General features: G+C 29.5%; 1 protein-coding gene across 2 annotated transcripts in view; it reads right to left on the bottom strand.

Moving 5' to 3' along the window:
- LOC129961866 (probable serine/threonine-protein kinase kinX) overlaps nt 1-17,603 on the bottom strand; it is a 196,887-nt gene that overhangs the window by 11,517 nt on the left and 167,767 nt on the right. The gene's annotated exons all lie outside the window — the stretch shown is intronic.

Consider the following 17,603-nt stretch of genomic DNA (forward strand, 5'->3'; position numbering starts at 1 on the left):
ATTTACAGCACATGCATTTTAATATAAGAAAGGAGACAACGGAAAACTTTATAAAAATTACTCAATTTTGTGGCCACGAAGGTCATTACACAACCGACACCGACGTTTAAAGGACGCCGGACGCGCTCAAACATACCAGGTGTGCTTGCGATTTCTCCAACAGCAACGACGATCCGTGCTACGAGATCTTCAACTGTATCCAGAGGTGTCTGATAAACAAGAGATTTCATGTGGCCCAGAAGAAGAAATCCAATTGAAGTCCGGGAAAGGTGGCGGCCAATCAAGAGGTCTGAGATAAAATCTGAGAATAAAATTCTAGCAGGAAAGAGTGAATCTTCTTGTGCTGCACCAAGCATCCAGCGTGCCGAATACCCAATTCAATTGCAACTGATCGTGTGCTTGTAGATGGGGTTTCGATAAAACACTGCAAAACTCGGCTTTCTGTTTCAGGTGTGCGCACACTGAGTTCTTACCCTGCATTTGGCCTCGTTATTTTGAAGGATCCTGTCTCCAGCAACCGTCGATCAATATTTGCAAAGGTGCTGTGGTGTGGATAATGCCTACTTGGATATTTCTCTTGGTATATTCTTTGTGCTAGGCGTCCATTACCATCTGCTCAGCCGAAAATTAAATGCATATCCGCATATTCATCATTCGTGAAATGTGACATGTTGTTTACGAATAAAACTTATCGACTATCAATTCTGTACTGCTTTTTAATGAATACCAGCTGCTTTTATACTCATCGAACAATCACTTCTGCAATGCTCGCTGAATTTATATTCCTCGAACGCATGGAAAATTCCCATACGAGAAAGCTTCTTCTCTACTACCTTGTTCCAAATCCTCACATTCATGGGGCCATTTTCTTCGCCAGGCTTATTGTCTCTTCGATTTCTGTTTTGGCGAAGTTTCACAGAATTAACGTCTCCTGCGACCCTATGTTTTATGATAATTTTTCATCTCCTTAATGCCTACTATCACTTCTCTAAATTTACCTTTCGAATTTGGCAACACTTTCTGTAAACAACGATGCTGATGTTGCAGCGATGTTTCCCGGCAAACATTTCAGTTTTTCTTGAATATCTTAAAAACCCCTCAGTTTTCACACTACAGACTTATATCAGATTAAAGAGTATAAAATTCTTCATATTTCCAAGCTTTTATTTTTCTTAAAGTTTAAATAATTGTGAAGATAAGGGTTCTAAACAACATTTTCGTTTTCAATAATTTACGACCTCCTGGTTCATCAAATCGGCATGTTACTTACATAAAAAATAGCCTTTAAGAATGTGCTCATTTAAAAAAAATTCATATTTGAAATACCATTTATTATTTTTTTTTATTAATTTTTTATAGTTTTCAACAGTGCTCCGACTCTATATTTTTGCGATTTTCACCCCCTAAACGTCTTTTGGGACCCCATGTTGTATGGTGATTCTTTATCCTCTTGATCTCTATTATCACCCCTCTGAGTGTGTCGGTCGAATCGGCAACACCCTGTATATATAATATATCCATGCTATGGCGAGCATGGTGTAGCGTACCGAATAGGAAGGTAGAAAACAAGGAAAGAGAGGTCTTGATAAAATATTCGGAGCTTATTCAGTTTTAGAATGGAATTTGCTCAGTCAGCCTTTTGATTCCTTGGTAAAAATAATACCCTACGCAACTCAAAAGTTAAAGTTATAGGGAAATTGAATTTCAAATGATTAGAAAATTATTTTCACAGTGTAATTAATTTGAAATTATTACTCACCATATGTTTTATCGTTTGTATGCGACTAATTTGAAAGTACTTTATCGGCAGGAAAGTAATTAAGACGGTAAAAAATATTGCGTATATTTAAAAAAATCATGTTGCACTTCATTTCTTGAATACCGCTTTTCTAAATTTCGGAAAAGAAATACAGAGAATGAAATTATTGTGATCCTTAAAATAAGATCTCGAGATTTAAAATGACACCGCATGTTTCAAATCTCTCTGATTTTCTTCTTCTTTGGAACTGCGTCTAGATCGTTGTCTTTTACGAGTATATTAGATATAGGAATTAAAGGTTTCCGATACATTGAATGATTCTCACTTCCCAGGTGGATAGTGAACATAAATGCCTGTATTCTCTATCAACAATACAAATGCGTGTGTTGCTGTTGGATTCATCTCCAATGACCGTTCCTGCCTTTGCATGTGGGGTTTAATGCATATTTGGTTTATAATAAAGATTATTATGAGTCAAACACTATGCCTGATATTATGCTACAAAGCACAATGATTTAAACACATGAGATTTAAGAAGTTTCCTCAAGCTAAAATTGTTTATAATAGAAAAAAGATACTCAAAATCTATAATATGTTTCCTTCTTTATATTATGAAGCTTAAAATTAATCAATTATGCTAATTTTTTGATGAAGCTTAGGGCTGAACACCTTCGCTAATTACAGAACAATTTGTAAACGTCTTCTAAAAATGTATACAAAGAAATCCTAGCATATCGCTCGAGGATATTTTGCTAATCTGAAAAATTTCCAATATTTCTCGTTTAAAATTTTAATTTATTTTAAAATGATTTACAATTTAATTTCAGAAATATACACAAACTGTTTAAAATTTTGGCTTTATTTAAACGAAATCACAATTTAAAATTTATTCTTATTCTTTATGAGCTAGAAACATACTGTTATTTATAAATGTATATAACTGTAGAATAAACATATCGTACATTTTACTGTTTTGGAGGAAGTTTTTTTTTTTTTTTTTTTTTTTTTTTTTAATTTATTTATCTACACATTTTTCTAGAAATCTATTGTGCATGCTTCATATATATTGTTCAAATTTGAAATTAAATTAAATCATATATACTAAAAGACAGTGTTTACTTGAATTGTAGAGTTAAATGAGAGTTCCGAGAATTTAATACGATGAATGAAAGAACGTAAATGGGAGTAAAAATAGAAAAGAGATTACAAAATAGTCATCTACGTTTTATTTGTAATGCATAAAAGATTTAAACGCTCTTTAGATGTGTAAAAAAAAGTTGAACCATTTTTAAGGGACCTTACGAAATCCCCCTTTGATTTCGGAACTGTATTCAGTAAGTATGTTGTGAAATAGTGTCATTCTTTCGTATTCTGAGTAAAATTTTAATTTCACGTTTTTATTAAAGACCTTTACATTATTTTGTTCACGCATTTATTTAATTATTCAACAGACCAATAAAAAAAAGTAATTTTAAAGTAATCCAAGAACAAAGATGCTGAAATATGTGCCATTTGTAAAAATAATGCTTTTTTATGTACACATAGAAAGTATATACTAAATTACAGTATTATATTAAATTACTCCATGCATCACAGCTACTGTATAATTAAACGTATTTCCCTATACATTGTGCTACGTATGATTCTATGCATTATTCCTTCTAAAGTGTAAAATTCCAACATACCTTAAAATATCCAACAATTTCATTAAATAATAAAGTAAATTAGTTGAAGTATATAAGAGATCAACAGTTCCATACAATAATTTGCTGTTATGCAAATTAACTACTGATTGAACGGTAACACAATAACATAATCTTCAGTGGAAAGATATAGTTTTTGTAGCAATGATTCAAATCTTTTATTGATAAGTCGCACATCTTTATATAACTTTTTTATCATGTTTGTAAAAGACGTTATCGTATAAGGTATCTTAAAGTTCAAAGGTCCATGTTATAGCACAAATAGCATAGTATAAATAAAAAGGTCCAGTTTAAATATAAATTTAATTCATTATTAACAAGTACTTATAATTTAAATTATGTAATGTAATTAAGTAACTTAATTTGTTTGTTAAGTGACTTCATGTTTAACCCTCTTACTATTATACCGGCCCAATGCGACCGTGGAAGTTGTCTACTGATGTGCGGGTTTCCGCTTCAAACGAGGACTGCAAGATGATCTCATCAGAATTTCCTTGGAGTTGAAATATCAATTTTTTCATATTTGACAGTGATGAATGTTTTTAGTTCACGAATGGCTTCAGAAGTTTATGAAAAGAACTAAAGCACTTCCTTTGTCTTTTTCTTCACGTGCTATTTATTTTATAGTTTAAATTAAATTGATACACGTTGAAGTTCAGCTGGGGTATCATCAGTATCAGTGAATTGTATGAATCAGTTAGTAACTCAATTGTATCTTTCCCACTACTCAAAGTATCAGCGAGGAGTGCACTTCATCATTCCATATATTTATCTATCTATCTTCTATCTATACTTATAATAAAGCTAAATGTGTGTGTGTGTGTGTGTTGGCGCTCTACAGGCAAGGTCATTTGACATAAAGCTATCAAATTTGGTACATGTATACCTTAGAGGTCGGGAATGTGCACCTGGGGTCCCATTTTTGAAATTTTAATCAGAATTTTAATTATTAATTAAAAACTAACTTTCCCGCCAAAAAAATCTTCCATTTTCCCCACCGCCAACTTTTCCGCCAAAAACATCTTCCAATTTCCCCAACGCCAAATGAGTAAGGCTTCAAGTTTTTTTTCTCCCTACAGAAATGAGGCTAGGGTTAACGTTTTTCGGCGGAGTATTTCAAACGATTCTGTTTATTTTCTTAATGTTTTATGCATTTAAAATTAAAAATTGTTAATTAATCCATGTTTCAGATTCATTCTGAAGTACTTTTGAATTAAAATAACACAGAATAAAGGAAATTAAAAATGTATAATCTGCATAGCGTTACCCCAACTGGCGTAGAAAAATTCACGCATTTGCGTTACCGTAATTGGCGAAGAAAATTCAAGCATGCGCATTCTGTTCCGATTGTTGCTATGACAAGCATTATCAACGGACGATTTAAATTATTTTTAGGTTAGTTGCATGCTTTTGTAAGTAAATTGTATTTATGTTAGTTATATATTTTTTGTGTATGCTTATAGTTTTAAGTACATCGTTTTTCAAGTAGTTTTTTTAAACCTGTTTTCGACCGATTATTTTAAACGATTCATTTTATTTTCTTAGTGTTTGATGCATTTAAAATGAAACATTGTTAATGAATCGATCTGTTCATGATGAATCTGAGAAAATTTTGTTGACAAATTCTTGAGATAATACATAAATTAAGAAAGATATTCTTTAGTGCCCATAAAGTTTAAACAGTCAGTGACTCTATTATCAGTAATCATACTATTAAAAAAAATGCTTTGTTTCAGAAAAAAATATTATTATATTAATTGAAGATTAATCATTTACACTTTAATTTAATGTAAAGCATAAATTCTACGGGAGCTAACAGAAAATTAGAGAGATACAGATTACGTTATGACTGAAGGTCTTTATAATATTATGAGTGAATTGAAATTTGAAATTTTGAAATATTTTAATGAAGAAGCTATTAAAGTAGGAATTACATAAAATATTTAACTATTAAAATTTTAACGAGCAGTAAGATTGGCGAACCGGCTGGTCGCCAAAGGCGGCTAGTACTTATATAAAGCTCAATGTGTGTGTGTGTGTGTGTGTGTGTGTGTGTGTGTGTGTGTGTGTGTGTGTGTGTGTGTGTGTGTGTGTGTGTGTGTGTGTGTGTGTGTGTGTGTGTGTGTGTGCGTGTGTGTTGGCGCTCTACAGGCCAGACCGTTCGACCTACAGCTACCAAATTTGGCACATGCATACCTTGGAGGTCGGGGATGTGCACCTGGGGTCCCTTTTTTGAATTTTTAATTAGAATTTTAACTATTAATTAAAAATTAACTTTCCCGCCAAAAAAAATCTTTTCGTTTCCCCACCGCCAAATGAGTAAGACTTCAATTTTTTTTTCCCACGCTAAAGAGGATAGGCTTAAGAAATTTTCGGCAGATTATTTCAAAGGATTCTGTTTATTTTCTTAATGTTTGATGCATTTAAAATTAAACATTGTGAATTAATCGATCTTTCAGATACATTCTGAAGTACTTTTGAATTAAAATAAAACAGAATAAAGGAAATTAAAAATTTCTAATCTGCATAGCGTTACCCCAACTGGAGTAGAAAATTCACGCATTTGCGTTATCATAATTGATGTTGAAAATTTAAGCATGCGCATTATGTTCTGATTATTGACAACTCTATTTTCAATTGATATGGATTTAGTTTTAAAGGATTAAAATGTATTCGATTGATTATTTCAAACGATTCTGTTTATTTTCTTAGAGTTTCATGCACTTAAAACTAAACATTGTTAATTAATAGATCTGTTCATGATGAATCTGAGAAAATTTTGTAGAAAACTTCTGGAAATATTACATAAATTAAGAAAGATATTCTTTAGTCCCCATGAGTTTAAATACCCATCGACTCGGTTTTCAGTACTCATATTTTAAAAAAATGCTTCATTTCAGTAAAAAATGTTCTTATATTAATTGCAATTTAACCATTTCCACTTTTCTTTAAAGCATAAATTCTACGGGAGCTAACAGAAAATTAGAGAAATACATATTACGTTATGGCTGAAGGCCTTTATAATATTATGAATGTATTATATGACTATTTTGATAAAGAGCGTATTAAAATAGGAGTTACATGAAATATTTAATTATTAAAATTTTAACGAGCATTGAGATTGGCGAACCGGCTAGTCGCCGAAGGCGGCTAGTATCTATATAAAAAGAAGCATTCTATGCATTTATATTCATATTTGGACTACCTTCAGCAATCAGAAAATGATTAATATTTTACTATCTGAATTACTCCTTATTTTACGAAATAACTAGTAATATAGTTAAACATAGTTTTATTTTTAACTTATAGCTTTTGGTATTATATGAGACAGCTAAGAAATTTATATTTATAAAGAAGTATTTTCAGCTAAACAGCATTATATTTATAGGAAAATTAGTAAACATGTGATAATTAACACTGTCTGTTTTGGGCTAGCTCTTATATTCTTTCTGTACATTTTGTTTTTTTCCTTGAAAAAGTTCTCAATATTTTAATAGCATTTCATCCGTATCTGTAATAAAAGAAGTTTCGGCTTCATTTGTTCATTGCAATTGATCGGAAATCAGATTTCATTTTTATAAATTGCCTAACAAATATAAGATTGTTTTATTGTTTCTATTTATTTTTTAAACTTTTACTCTGCGTTATAATGATATGTACCAAAGTTATATAAATAGCAAGTCATCTGATAGATAATTAATTTAAAGCTAGATAGTTTAAAGCTTCTCGAAACAAACAATTAAAATATGTATTATTGTTGTGAATTTAATATGTTGCAATTTACAAATACAAAAAAATAACGTTATTGTGCAGTAAGTAGAAATACATGAAAGGAAAAGATTTATTTTTATTTATTTATTTAAACTTTTTCAATTGCTTAAATACGCCTTAAAATTATCTAAAAATAGTTTGATATTATATATATGTGAATGATTTTCTTCACAGTTAATTTATTACAGAAATAGCATTTTTAGATTTTGTTGAAAGAATATATGCTTATAAAGGGACTGAATATTTTTTATTAGTTAATGTCGTATCATTGAAATAAAAGTTTAGTAAACAGGAATGTAATAAAAGAGGATTTTGCTTCAATATAATACTCAACCTGTTTCATTTTTTATAAGAATTCTTTTTACCTTCTCTGAATCATGGTAAACAATCATGGTATCATGGTAAACAATTTTCTTCACTGATAATTTAACTTAATTAACTTAATTTAACTTTAACACTTTTCATATTTTGTAAAGAATAATAAAAATAATTAGGTACAGACTGAAAATTTTTTCCCCTTCATTTTTTTTTCTATTTGAAGTGGTTTTATATTTCAAATAAAAAAGGATAAATGCATTTGCAAACAACACAAGAATACCTAAAAAAGAGTTAATTTTCCAATAAAAATTCCTTAATCCTATTCAAATTTTATAAAAAAATATCAGAGTTTATCTGGGTCTGCAAAATATAAGTAGTTGGTGGAAATGGGTTTCAAAATAAAAGTTCTTGAAATTACTTTTTCAGACATTTTATTTTAAAATAAATATCATGGAATAAAAAAAAATACTTTCAAACTTGAAACTTAGTTTAAAGGGATCTTTTCTTTACTTCTAAAAAACATGTTCTCTGTCTTTTTTTCTAAAAAAATCTTATATGCTATAGAAAAATAACTAAGGTTTCTTAATTCCTCCATCTACGCAAAAGAACTGGATAAAAAGAAGCCTCATGTGTGCTTATTTTTTAATTGAATTATTACTTAAATGAAACAAATTTGCTTCAGCAAGCGAAGGCTATGATTAAACTGTGATCCTCCCAGATTCTCGCTTCATTCAACTGAGGATTTAACGTTAAGCACAGGTCCTTAGTGCGCATTGAATCGTTAATAAATTTTGATCTTTTGAAGAAAAAAAAAAGCTCTCAACTTCAAAGAAAAATAGAAGCGGTACTGAGGGATGCTGATAATTAAATTCCACACCCGATATATTTGCCATGCCGTATATTTTCTTTCTTTTGGTCGGGAAAACTTTTCAAGATATTCTGGGCTTGAGGCTTTCAGCTTAGAAAGAGATGCAAACTTGGTAGGAGGTCTGGTAAAGAAGGCATTTTAAATTCCGCTTTAATATAAACAACACTGGCTGATAATTAAATGACATGCTAAACAGTTCCCCAGTCAAGCGTTTGTTGACGTTTCTAATAAAAAAAAAGAATGTAATATATAGATATATACGGGGAAGAAATCTTTACTCTCGAGCAGGCAGGAATGCTAAGTAATCTGAAACAAAGTTTCCGAAAAAATTCCATTCTTCCAGGAACATTTCTAATTTATATAGCTGCGAGAATAACATAAGAGCTTGTTATTTGCATTATTCATGCAAGGGTGAAGGTTAGGATATTGCTATTTGAGAATTCGAATTTCGAAAAGGAATGATATGAATGGTGTGCAATATTGAGGAATTTTTTTTCAGATGTACAGCTTTAATAATACATTAATAGGATAAATAAATCTGATCTTTTGGACTCAAATTTGGACTTTCGAGCAATTTTATGAAGTATGTTTATGTATATCACGGGGATGGTTACAATCATAACGGTTAAAAGAAATATTTTTATTATAATACTAGCCGCCTTTGGCGACCAGCCGGTTCGCCAATCTTAATGTTCGTTAACATTTTAATAATTAAATATTTTATGCAATTCCAACTTCAAAAGATTCTTCAGCAAGATATTTTAAAACTTCAAATTTTGATAGTCATGTAATTCACTCATAATATTATACAGGCCTTCAGTCATAACGTGATATGTATCTCTCTAATTTACTGTTACCCCTCGTAGAATTTATGCTTTAAATTAAAGTGTAAATGATTAATCTGCAATTAATATAATAATATTTTTTACTGAAACAAAGCAATTTTTTAATCATATGATTACTGATAATAGAGTCACTGACCGTTTAAACTTTATGGGCACTAAAGAATATCTTTCTTAATTTATGTAATATCTCAAGAATTTGTCAACAAAATTTTCTCAGATTCATCATGAACAGATCGATTAATGAACAATGTTTAATTTTAAATGCATCAAACACTAAGAAAATAAAATGAATCGTTTAAAATAATCGGTCTAAAACAGGTTTAAAAAAACTACTTAAAAAACGATGTACTTAAAACTATAAGCATATACAAAAAAAATATATAACTAACAGAAATACAATTTAATTAAAAAAGCATGCAACTAACCTAAAAGTAATTTAAATCATTGAAAACAGGTTTAAAAAAAGCTACTTAAAAAACGATGTACTTAAAACTATAAGCATATACAAAAAAAATATATAACTAACATAAATACAATTTACTTACAAAAGCATGCAACTAACCTAAAAATAATTTAAATCATCCGTTGATAATGGTTGTCATGACAACAATCAGAACACAATGCGCATGCGTGAATTTTCTTCGCCGGTTACCGTAACGAAAATGCGTGAATTTTTCTACGCCAGTTGGGGTAACGCTATGCAGATTATACATTTCTAATTTCCTTTATTCTGTGTTATTTTAATTCAAAAGTACTTCAGAATGAATCTGAAACATGGATAAATTAACAATGTTTAATTTTAAATGCATAAAACATTAAGAAAATAAACAGAATCGTTTGAAATAATCCACCGAAAAATCTTAACCCTAGCCTCATTACTGTTGGGAGAAAAAAAAACTGAAGCCTTACTCATTTGGCGGTGGGGAAAATGGAAGATTTTTTTGGCCGGAAAGTTAGTTGTTAATTAATAATTAAAATTCTAATTACAATTTCAAAAAAAGGGACCCCAGGTGAACATTCCCGACCTCTAAGGTATACATGTACCAAATTTGGTAGCTGTATGTCAAATGACCTGGTCTGTAGAGCGCCAACACACACACACACACACATTAAGCTTTATTATAAGTATAGATTAATCAATCGTAACAATTTCTAAGTAGAAAAAGGGTTTTTCATTTTATTACTATTTACGATAATTGTAACATCTTTTCACATTTTAATTGTTAACACTAAAAATTTTAACAAATAAAATGGGGAAAATATATTGAAAAAATATGATAAACCATGAAATAACTCTACAAAAGAATGTTTAATTTTTTAAAAAAAATGTGTGAACAGAAATAAAAGTAACACAATTACTAATTTCCAAATGTAAGAATTTTCAATGATGCTAACATTGAGTGTTAACTTTGGTATATAAAATTTGGATTTTACAGCTTGGAAATGTCAGCTTTTTGAGACTAAATGAAAAATAAATCGATTTGTGTTAACTTCGTTGTATCATTGAATACGAAAGCTGAACGACGTAATTTAATTGACTATTTTATATCGATTCTGAAGAATTATTGGTTGCTTTGAAGGTATTAAATGATCTAAAATGATAGAAGTCACAGAAGTCCTATTTCTAAATAGAAGTTTTTTTTCTCAAAACTGAAAATGGATATAGATTATAAAATGAAACTCGTCACTAATAAAGAGGAATAGTTAACTCTGACTAACAGGATACACTGAGGTACAAACACTACTCTTCTTCAATAACTCTCACAATTTTTGGTTTCAGTGTTTTAAATCAAACTATGTAAAAGGGTACATATAATAAGCTTATATGATCACAAATCTTCTGCGATTTGGTTCATAAGTAGCAAACTACCATGCTGTCCACGCGAGTAGTATAGGAAAATATCATTTGGAGAAATGATTGGGACAATATTTTTATCTCATGAAATCCATTTTGTTGCTCATTATGTTAATAAGTATGTATCATCAGACAAAAATTCTATTTAATACAGTTCTATGTGAACAGAAATGTTAAATTTGTAGGAAATGGCATAGTGTTATCTGTCGGTATCTCTATAAATAAAAATACTGACCTCTATATATGTAGAAATCGATCCCTGACTCATCAAATCTACATGGATGAAATTCTTAAATCTCTTGCAATTCCTTATATTAAGGAAACGTGATGAATTAGTTTTAATTATGGGCCACCTGTAGTTCAACTAGTGCACGACAACCATTACGATAAAGGAATCATTCGAAAGATTTGGATAACATGCTCTATTGTAGAATATAATACAATCATCTTAATACAAATAAAGTAGATGTTGTCCTTCGATCTCATTTTATCATTAATATTCTTATAGCCACCATGTTTGCTGATAAGAACTGTGAATATGTAGGTCCCTGTGCTTAAGCTGGTTTGCAGGTTATTACTCCAGGTCTGCAGATCTAGGTCGTTTGACCTAGATCTCTCAAATTTGGTTATATGGTTAGTATATAACTTATTTTAAGGGTGGGAATATATACCTCAGTGAAAATTTTCAAAAAACAACTTAATTATATAATATTTTGAAGTTTTTCCGCTATAACATCCAAAAATATTAAAGCACAAGATGAATTTTATATCATTATAAAAGTTAAGAAATTATATTTTTAGTGATACCAATTTTTTGTCCCATATTTTTTTTCAATTTAAAATTAAATTTAAAAAATATTTTTAATTTATCTTAAAATTATTTGTTTTGTTGTTGAAGTGAAACTTAAATCGATTTCAGTGCTGCTTCTAATTCTACCACAATATGAATTTTGATATTTCTTTTCTTCTATTGTTGATGGTCAAATGATAAAGATTCTGCTTATTTTTCATTTTTACTATCTATAACAAAAAGCCCTTTTTTTAATTATTAGTTTTAAATGACTTTTATTTCATAGCTTAAAACATCTATGAATAATGTATTAAACATTACACTTTTTGTTAATCTTTATCTCATCATCAGAATTGTTGAGAGCAGTTTATTAAATACTTTTCACTATTTCACTTCAATGGTTTCATGATATAAAGATGATGACAACAGGGGCCGATTTTCCGCTACATTTCCTAATGTACTCGAGTTTTAAATTAACGACAGTACATTATTTTAATATTTTCATGGCTTAAATCTATCTTAATAGAACAATTAATTAAACTTCTCCATAAAGTTGTCGGAAACTTATTAGTGAATTTGGAAAAAACATTATTAAAGTCAGAAAAACAGGAAATATTTAAAATTTAAAAAAATCAGCTTTTTAGATCACTCATTTTTGTTCCAAAATCCGATGTACATTAAAATGAAGACAAGTAAAATGCTAAGGGGGCCAAGAACCACTTTTTTTTTCTAGAAGCCTCAATGAATTATAAAAAAGACAAGAATAGAGTAAAACATAGATTATTACCAACTATTATGTACAATACATGGTTATTTTTCGACATAGTCGTCATGAAGATTCAGTCTTTTGTCATATCCGTGGATCAGATTTTCTATCGAATCTTCGAATAATAGTGATGTTCGATACGTATCAAAGTTCTTTTGAAATTCCTCATTAGTACGGATTTATTATTTGGGCAACTTAACCAATTCTTCTATTCAGGAAAAAGACGAAAGTGGCTTTTGAAAGTGGCCGTAGGCCACATCTTCCATGAAAGAAGACAAGGCCGTGGGATGTCTCAACAAAAGTTTTCAACGAGTTTATTGAATTATTCGGATGAAACAGAGAATCCCAAATAATGAACTCAGCAACCCCGCATGCCAAAATTAAACTTCGAAGTACGAATTTTTAGACATTTATGTTCCATATTATTTCCTTAAGAGAAAATTCAAAGAATCTTTAAACTAATCAGGACCTTCAAAGGATCATTAAATCCATCTAATATCATAAGTGACAGCGTTTTTCTAAGAGGTAATCTAATATGACAAATGACTAAATCTTATCGAAAGATAATATCGAAAAGCTACCATGTTTACACATAACTTTTGAAGGCAAATTTGTTATCTTTTTTATAGCACATTAGAGTAAAAAAAGAGCTAAAAAAAGCCGCCCTTGAAATTTGTTATCTCTCTACGAAAATTGATTGCTTTTTTAAAGTTGAATAGAAGCGACCATCGAAATTTTTAATCAGATCCTTTCCTTTACATCCACATTGGTTCTTTAATAAAAAAAAGTATTCTAAAATCTTTTAAAAGACGTTTCTAAATTATTTTATTAAATTTATTAATTCATAATTATCAATCATGTTATTTTTATGCTTCCATAATTATGAATTACTTAAGTGTTAAGTAATTCAAAAGCTTAAAAATAGAATGTCTCATAATTTTAAGTAGGGTGAATTTAACAGGTTTTGAATGATGTTTCTAATAATCGAAGCGTTGACTTTTAATTCGGGAAAAATTTAATTGCATTTTAATTAGTTTAACAGGGTTATTTTTTATTCAGTAAACTGTTAGCAAAGCAAAAGATCAATAATGTATAAAAATACTTGTAATTGTTTCAATATCTACATAAATTTAATTCTATGGCTTCTACAAATTAACTCTTCAATTCTATCTGAAGAAAAAGCTCTTTGAAAACACTTGGGAATTAAAAAAAAAGAAGTAAAGATGTAAATGCAATTAACATTTCAGGCACTAGAAAATAGTTTAGCATTTTAATTTAAAGGAATATTTCAATATGGACGTACGCGAAAAAAAGATTCTCTCTAATCAGTGATTCTAGAAAACGTCTTTTCTTTCTGAAAATAAAGGCGCTATTTTTACGATTTCTTCATACAGTTCTGAAATTTAAGTAATGACTTCTTTTAACCTTTTTTTTTTTGTAAGACAACTGGGGGATACAAAACCTCAAGCAAAATTAGGCATTTCAAAATGAATTGCTTTTAAATGGAAACAAAGTCGTTTCAACGAAAGAAAATTATGATAAGGCTAGGATCCTTACCGTTTCTTGTTTCATTTCACATAGGACTTACGTTAACGAAAGGTCTTTAGGAACTTTTAATTAATTAATATATTTTGATCTTTAAGAAAAATTCCTTCGCTATCCTTTAAAGAAGACACGGAACGCCCCTGGCGAGGTTGATAATTAAATTCCACGTCAGAAATATCTACCTTGCATACATATTCATTCTTTGATATCATAAAACTTTTCATTCTCCAATGAAGGCATTTAGTTTCGAATGATTTCAAAACTTAGATAAGGATAACTGGAAAGAATGCAATTTGATATCAACATAACTGATTGATAATTAAATGACATGCAAAATAATTTCTTATTTAAGCGTCTGTATGTGGTCTTGACGGAAAAGAAATATATAACAAGATAAAGAAATCTTTATTGTTGAGCAAACAAGAATGCAATGCAATCTGATATCAAGTTTTCGGGCAAATTTTAATGAAAGAAATGTCCAATGTACATGCTTAATGCTTAGTAAGTAAGTGCTTAATTGCTGTTTACAGAAGGGAAGGTTATTCATGTAATTGTTTGCTAATGTAGGACATTCTAGCAAAATAAAAGTGATAAGTTAGCTTAATTATCCTATTTTGTATATTCAGTTTCAAGCATAAATTTTGAATGTCTAGTTAAGAATGCGTTGAACAATTACGCGATTATTTGCTTTAATATTTTGAAATTAGTTTTAAACACAAGGGCAAATACTTTTATTATAATGTTAAATAGTTTAAAATGCTCCTTTAAGCGTAATATTTATAACTTAAGGAAATAAATTTTTGAATTTCTCTACAATAATAAAAGTGAATGTATGCATTTGTATATCTGTTTGTGGGCGTATGTAGGCCAGACCGTCCGACATACAGTTTCCGAATTTGTTTGAGCTTAGGAGGTGGGAATATGTTCTTATGTTTTTTTAATTTCTAATTAGCATTTAGGTTAATTAAAAATTTATTGAATTTTGTTGTTTTTTTTTATCAAAACTTCCGAAAATAGTATTGCAAAAAGAATATATATATATATATATATATTACACTTTTTCAAAATTTAAATTATTTGTTTTAAATTTTCAAATTTAATAGTCCACCAAAATTCAATTGTTCCTGAATTTTGGATATTTTTTAAACATATTTTTTTTGCCCTGACTCCCAACATTGTATTCCATCCTTGCCCGGAAATTCAACTTGTTTTCTTTATTTTATCTTTATTTATTTTAATAGCGTGATTTTCTTCCATTGTTCAAAGCAGAGGAAGAATAATTCTGTTAAATATATGCGTAGTTTACAAGACGAATTAAAAAATGATATTACAATGACACAAAATTTTGAAAACAGATGAACAATATATGTAAATTAGTATTATGACGTCATGGGACTGGTCTCTGTTAAGAAAATTCATGTACGCAATGAACAGAAAATATGTAATACTATTTCAAAGACATGGTTTTGATATCTGAATATTTGATAGAAGCATGAACATGAAATTGCGTTATTTAAGGAAATTAAATATGGCCAATATTTCAGATACAGCTGATCGACAAAGGTGGTTAATTGCGTAAGAAAGCAAGACTTAACACATATTTTCAAATGCGACAGATTGAATTATGAATAAGAATTTTATCGGCTGATTATTGGGCTTAAGACTTGCCGGGATTTATTTGCATTTTTATCCATGCTTATAATGAAAAATTTACTGACAGATTTTTATTTTATATCTTTAAACGAGCAATTCTTGTATGTATAAATTTATATATTTCGTGAATCTCGGAAACGGCTCTAGCGATTTGGACCAAATTCTATATTTAGATAAGGTTTTGCTTTTTAAGTTATATTTCCTGAAAAAAAATGCGATTTTATACAAAAAAAAACATTTTTTTATAACTGAATATTATAACCCTTTTCTATCTGCTCTCATGCTGATAATGTCATATAGCGCCTTCTCGGACCCGATTTTGTCATGGTAAATGGAAATGTTATATATGGAAATCCATTCCTGTTTTACAAAAATAAAAAAAGTGATATAAAATTTATATTAGCAGCGGTTTCAAGATATGACATGGTTTCTTTTCCTAATTATATTATAAATTGTTAAATTGTATAAAAACTAGCGGGCTCCGCCCCCTGGTCGCATATGCTCGCCAACCCCCAGGAACTGCTAATGCAGTTTCTCTCGGATCGCTTCGCTTCCCTCGCTCGTCATCTACTAAACCACTTTAGTCTAGCAACAGATATATTCAGATTCAATTTATTCCAAAGTATGATAAAAACAATGAAAGAAATAATAAATGCAAAGCAAAAAGTACACTCGCAAAAATCACCAGCATCAAAGTTCTTTGTAAACAGAAATAATCTTTCATTTAAATTACTATATACATCCACCCAAGAAACAAATTTTTAAAAAATTGAGCTTTTAACAATAACACAGTAACGTGCCTGACAAAACGAACAGAGTCCCACAACTATGCTCCTGTAGTTCGGTAACTTCGCTCCGTACACATAAACGTTTAACCCTACCTCGTTCATTACGACTGGATCTTCTTATGAACGATTCTTGAGCATTTTTATTCGACCTGTCTCCACCTCTTTTTCGACGATTTCGTTTTAAAATTGATACGGCAAGACTTAAATTCGTCATAAAAAATTTTGTCCGTTTTTTGACAGTTAATTTTTTATTTAAAAGATTTTCAAACCGATGCAAGAATAGTGTTCGCTTGAAATCTTATCGAACAGCGTGTTGATGTTCCTGGGTGATGTCGAAGTGTTGCCAAACGGCGATTAACAAATTCGGCCTGATTTTGCTTCCACGTAAGCATTATATATATATATATATATAGATAGATTGACTCAAAAATAATATTCATTTAAAATATTTTTCCTGCAACGATCTGTAATTTTGTTTTTTAAAGACTCTGCTTTTTAATATTTTGAATTTTTCAGAACAGTTTTAATCCAAAAATAAGTTATAAAGCTCAAAACATTTTTAAATATTTGAATTTCATTAATTTACTGGAACAAAATATTCTGCAGCAGGCGTTGCTTTGTTTTTGAGTCCTCCACATTTTATCTTAAAATAACCTTTTTTTTTATGCTTAGCTTATTGTAAGGATTTCTGAATTGAAATTTCTTTTCTCAAGAATGTGGTTTCTTATTTCAGTTCGTTTTTGCTTTTTATGTAATTATTTCTCCTGATTTTAAATTATAATCTGACATGACGAAATTTCTTTTAATAGAAAAATGCTCTTTGTCAGAAGAAATAGACCATGTCTTCGTTCTTTTCAAAGAAAAATATATTTATTTTGTTTTACAATAATCCTTTAAAGTCATAAGATATAAAAACGGAATAAATTATTTGTTATTCTGTAT

Source organism: Argiope bruennichi, chromosome 2 (assembly GCF_947563725.1).
Source record: "Argiope bruennichi chromosome 2, qqArgBrue1.1, whole genome shotgun sequence".
Lineage (NCBI taxonomy): Eukaryota > Metazoa > Arthropoda > Arachnida > Araneae > Araneidae > Argiope > Argiope bruennichi.